The 4759-nt window shown below is 55.4% G+C and overlaps 1 protein-coding gene across 8 annotated transcripts in view; it reads left to right on the top strand.

Moving 5' to 3' along the window:
• The first annotated feature begins 1889 nt into the window (after positions 1 to 1889).
• Positions 1890 to 4759, top strand: part of PITPNM2 (phosphatidylinositol transfer protein membrane associated 2) — a 133403-nt gene continuing 130533 nt past the window's right edge. For 3 of the 8 annotated variants that reach the window (XR_009967317.1, XM_062632095.1, XM_062632086.1), the window contains exon 1: positions 1893 to 2284. The gene's annotated coding sequence lies outside the window, so the exon portion shown is untranslated. Of the gene's footprint in view, positions 2285 to 4759 lie in introns of all 8 variants that reach the window. The other 5 variants (XM_062632098.1, XM_062632097.1, XM_062632096.1 and 2 more) reach the window with 3 other exon arrangements.

Here is a 4759-nt window from a genome sequence, read left to right as displayed (position 1 = left end):
CTCCTGCCCAAAACCATTAATAGGTTCTGGAATATTACATCAGCCATTACGTAGGTTTTAATCACATTGTGTGTTTCAACTTCTGTCCTTGTTCAAGATGTTTAGCCACCAGTGATGTGATTATAAGGCCGGAATAGCTGTCATAAAGGAAGATGCGATTGGGAAGATGTGATTCTAAAATTAGAGTCCTGTCATTTAAGGTATTTGATGAACTGTCCTACCCCAAAAATGATATTTCATTGCAGCCACTTCTGCCCTGCAGTTCCTTCAATACATAGTCAGAGTTGAGGGGAAGTCAAGGGTGTTGGTTGCTGTTTTTACCCTTTAAAATATACAAATTGGACCTGAATACTTAGAGTTAACTCAAATATATCTCCAACTGCACTAGTAGCTGTACAATTTTGATGGTATTCCATATTATTTGTAATTTTTACTTAGAAGGGGTTGAAGGAGGAAAACCAAATCTTGACTTCCCTCTGCAGCTCTGCTGTTCAGCTGAAGAAGTTTCCCCTCCATTTAAAGTTATTAACAGGTTCAGATTGAAAGTGTTCTTCAGAAGGATCAATTACCTAGCAGGATTTTTCCAAGGAATCCAGCACAGGACAATTCCAGGAGTCCACTGTTGTGCTGATGGAGGAAAACAACACCTACAGCAAAAGCAAGCACAATTTTCCTGACAGATGTTAGGAAGAAGCAGGTAAATCAGTTCAGCTTCTGCTGCTCTCTCCCCTCGTTCAGTCCCGTGCTGTTCCTAGTCATGTCATCTTTTTATTATTACAAATTGTGAGTCAGAATTTATTTTTTAATCAAAAGCCCTCCTCCATCTGTTGGAGCTCTTCAGGCTATTTCTGTTCTATTCTAACACTGAAGGAGGAGGGGAAAAAAGCCCATCTAAGTGTTGTTCTTGGTGCGCTTCTAGGCCAGCCTTTGCAGATAGGTCTGGTGGTGGGTTGACCTGCCGGCATGGTGCCTTTGGCCTGGTTCCTGAGGCAGAGCTGCAGTTCCAGCTGAGATCAGTGGGAGGCCGGAATGCTCAGCGCTTCCCAGCATCCGACCGCACGCATCAGAAGCGAGCGCGGAAGCGGGTGTTCGCCGTGGGAACGTGACTGCGCTTTGCTGGGCAGCTTTTTAATCCCTTTAACGATTCTTCCCCTTAACATCAGCAAACTGGGGACAAATAAGGGCTTTTAGAGACCCAGAAGCTTGTGCTTGCCCTGAGCAGGACTTCAATCACCTTCCTCTAGAGTTCTTACCCCTGCCACCTTGCAGCTCTGTAGGTGTTTATTACCTTTCCTAATCCATTGGGTTTTGCCTGGAGCCTCAGGCTTTGGTCTGCCTGCCTGCTCTGATGAGACACGTGTTGTTTCCTCTGGTAATGATAAACATTACAGCTCCTTCCCCGAGAGATTTAACCTTTGGAAAAGAGCATTTCCATCGGTCCGCATCTCTAAAATGCAAGTTAGAAATGGGGCCTCTTTGCCGCTGATGCTTCAGGGGCGGGAGCCTGAGCCATCAGCTGGTGAGTTTGGAATTACCCTGCTCTACCCAGGAGCTGGAGTGGAGGAGGAGCGCTGAGGTGATGTACCTTAAGGAGAGAGAAAAAGCTGAAAACTGGCAAATTTGACTGTTTTTTTTCCCCTCTAATACCCCTTAGTGATTGTTTTCCACTCGTTGCAGCGTGCACTCAGGCTCCAAAAGGTGCCAGGGGCAGGGTTGGGCCGGGCCTTTGCCCACTGGGGCCTCTGTGACTCGGTAGCCGTTGTTACCATCCCTCCGGCCGGGCCCCCTCACCCCGACCCCGCCGCGCTCCCCGCGGCCCCGGTGCCGGTCCCCACCGCGGCCGGCAGGCGGCGCTCCGGTCCCGCCCGCCGTGCGGGAGCGCCGGCCCGGCTCGGCGCGGGGAAGGAAGTGGCGGCTCGGCGGCGGTGGGCACGGCTCGGGCGGGCGGATAAAGCTGCCCGGGCGGCGCGGCAGGGCAGGAGCGGGGCAGAGCAGAGCCGGTGCCGGGGCTCTTCGCCTTCCCCGCTCCTCCGCTCCCCTCCCCTCCCCTTCCCGCAGCTGCGGCGGCCCGCCCGCCTCGCCTCCCCCCGCCTCCGCCGTCCCCGCGCCGCGGCAGAGCCGGCGGGTGAGGAGCTGCCTGCGCCCGGCCCACCCTCGCCGGGGATTATGCCAGCGGAGCGCGGGCATGTCGGCAGGCAGCCACCCGTAGGCAGCGGCAGCCGCCGAGCCGCCGCGGCATCAGCAGCACCAGCGGGAGCCGCGGCCGCTGCGCCGGGAGCAGCCGGTGCGTGGCAGGGGGACCCGGGGGGCGGCGGGGCGGGCACCCCGGGCAGGGCCGGCAGCGGGCCTGAGGGGAGCGTGAGGTGAGGGGCGGTGGGGGTAAGGCCGGGCCCGCGGGGCGGCCTCAGCCTCCCCTGAGGGGCCGGGGCGGCTCGGCGGGGCCTCGGCGGGCGGCGGAGGAACGGCCCCTGCGGGCCGCGGCGGGCGGGCTGGGTCGTCCCGCCCGCGGTGAGCGGGATGCGGCGGTGGTAAAAGTTTCTCCAATAGAGGAGTGAACGGCAGGGAGGGACGGGTCTGCGGGCGCCGCAGCCATAGCCGCGGGTGCGCGGCTCCTCGTTGCTGCACGGGTTGTAACGAGAGGTTCGTTATCTCTAACGTACCCTGCGGTGAGGTGATGGGGTTTGGCTGTGGTGCACCCCCCTCCGCGCTCCCTTCTCTCCGTGCTGGCTCTCTGGAGGCAGCAAACACCTTTTCCCTCTGCCCTGGGTGGCGGTTTGAGTGCCGGGGTTGATGGAGTCCCCCCCACACCGGGCTCCTGGCGCGGCGGAGGGAGCGATTCTCGGTCTGTGGTGGCTGGAGGTGCACGAAGCCGGGCTGGATGTCAGGGAACGGTGCCGGCTGCCTTCAGGCGCCGTCCGTGTGAGGCCAGAGCGAGCCCAGCCCGAGGGAGAGCCTTCATCCTGGCCGCGACCCTCCTCCTCCTCCTTCCTCCCTTACCGCATCTCCCAGGGTTGAATTCCAATGGGTTCCTCTATGGCAGAGGCACCGGGATGAGGCCTGTGCTGTGGTGGGGGCCCTGGGATGAGGCCTGTGCTGTGAGGAGGGCAGGAAGGCGCTGCCCGGGGCTGGTCTCCCCGCCTGTGGTAGGGGAAGAGGGGTGAGAGCTGCCCTGGCCTCATGGAAGGAGGAACTTGGCTGATTATGGCTAAGGAAGAACCGTGTGGGCTTTTGGGGCTTGAGGCTCCCCTGCGGTCAGTGAGCATCGCTGGAAATCAGCCATGATCCCCTTGCGAGGGCAGGAGCAGGAATTTTCCCTTTACAAAGAGCAGGTTGCCCATTCCTTATCTGGATGATGGGCTACAAGAGGGGATCCTCTCCTCTGGGCCTGGCCACCCCTTCTCACTTGACAGACTGGTGTTCCCAAATGACCCTGGGCTCCATTCTGTAGAATGCTGCTGCCCCATGGCAGCAGGCATCAGCACGAACAACTTCAGCTTCTCCTCCGTCTGTGGGAGGGTTAAATCCCTTCCTTCACCTGCTCCCCAACCCCTTTCGCTCCACTGAAGGAGCCCAGAGGAGTGCACTCGACATGGGGCTGGAGCATCATTAGCAGAGCCCCTCAGCGTAGCGCCCTGCTCAGTCAGCCACTCCATTCAAACCTGTCACATTTCATGTTAAAATGCCACGATTGAGGCAAAGTTTATTTAAATTGTGTATTGAAGCAAAAAGCAAAAGTTTCTTCTTCTGTGAGTACCTGCTCTGAAGTGAAAGCTTCCATCTTCTATGGGCTCTGTGTGTCTGGAAGCAGCTAAGTGGGTAACACGATGCCAAACCCCATCTTTGAAGACATAATCTGCATGTGCTCAGCTCTGTACATGACACCGGTTCAGCAGGACAATGGCACTAGATTAGTCTTTGCAGACATCAGGATTTAAACAGGAGATGGCTTGATTGCACGTCGCAATGTCTATGGCCTGTAGGATTCCTTATCCTCCTATTCCATACTAATTCCCTCTCCCTGCCCACATCTTTCTCCTCGCGCTGTATTTTTATCACGTAGTTTATTTTTGTCGTGACTGCGTGGTGCTCCTGAGTAACACAAGAAGACTGACTGCGTTACAGAGTTCAGCGCTGCCTTCTGAGTGATATTTTCCACTGGTGAATAGGAGATGGCTGTTTGCAGGGCAGGCTTTCTCCCGGCCTTTGGCAGACCTCATGCCTGCAATGGTCAATAGATCGCTGTATGCCTGGTTATTCTGACAGGTAACCACCTCGTTGTTTTGACCCCGTGCTGCTGCTTGGTAATTGAAATGCCTCCTCGGGATATACGGAATAAAGCATGGCCAAGCATGAAAGCACAGCTGCAGGCTTGTCCTGGCTTGCTGTTTCTCACAGGAATGCTGCTCTGTGGTCCTGGCAATGTGTTCTGATTGTGGCAGCATCTCCGAGAGGGAAAGTGAAAGGAGCAAGCAAGGGCTGGATATGCAGCTCATTGTGCTTCTGGCTTTGCTAGAGCAGGCTGCTGGTAGGTTGCTAGGTTTCATTGATCATATTTAAGTTTCTGTCAGTAACTTTTAATTAAAAACATGGTTGATACCACTTTAATGAATGTACGGATGTTAGCCATCTTCATGCATAAAAATGCTTTTTAATTCCCTTACTATTCCCTTTATGGCCCTTAGATGCTTTTGTTACCATTTAAACAGCATACAGTAGCAGCTGTTTATCTTCTTAATACAACTTTTTCATGCATCTGCGT

The sequence above is a fragment of the Pezoporus occidentalis genome, unplaced genomic scaffold (genome assembly GCF_034315485.1).
Source record: "Pezoporus occidentalis ecotype Australia unplaced genomic scaffold, CSIRO_AGI_Poc_V1 ctg381, whole genome shotgun sequence".
Classification (NCBI taxonomy): domain Eukaryota; kingdom Metazoa; phylum Chordata; class Aves; order Psittaciformes; family Psittacidae; genus Pezoporus; species Pezoporus occidentalis.
Note: the sequence above shows the minus strand (reverse complement) of the source record. Positions and strands in the feature narration are given on the sequence as shown.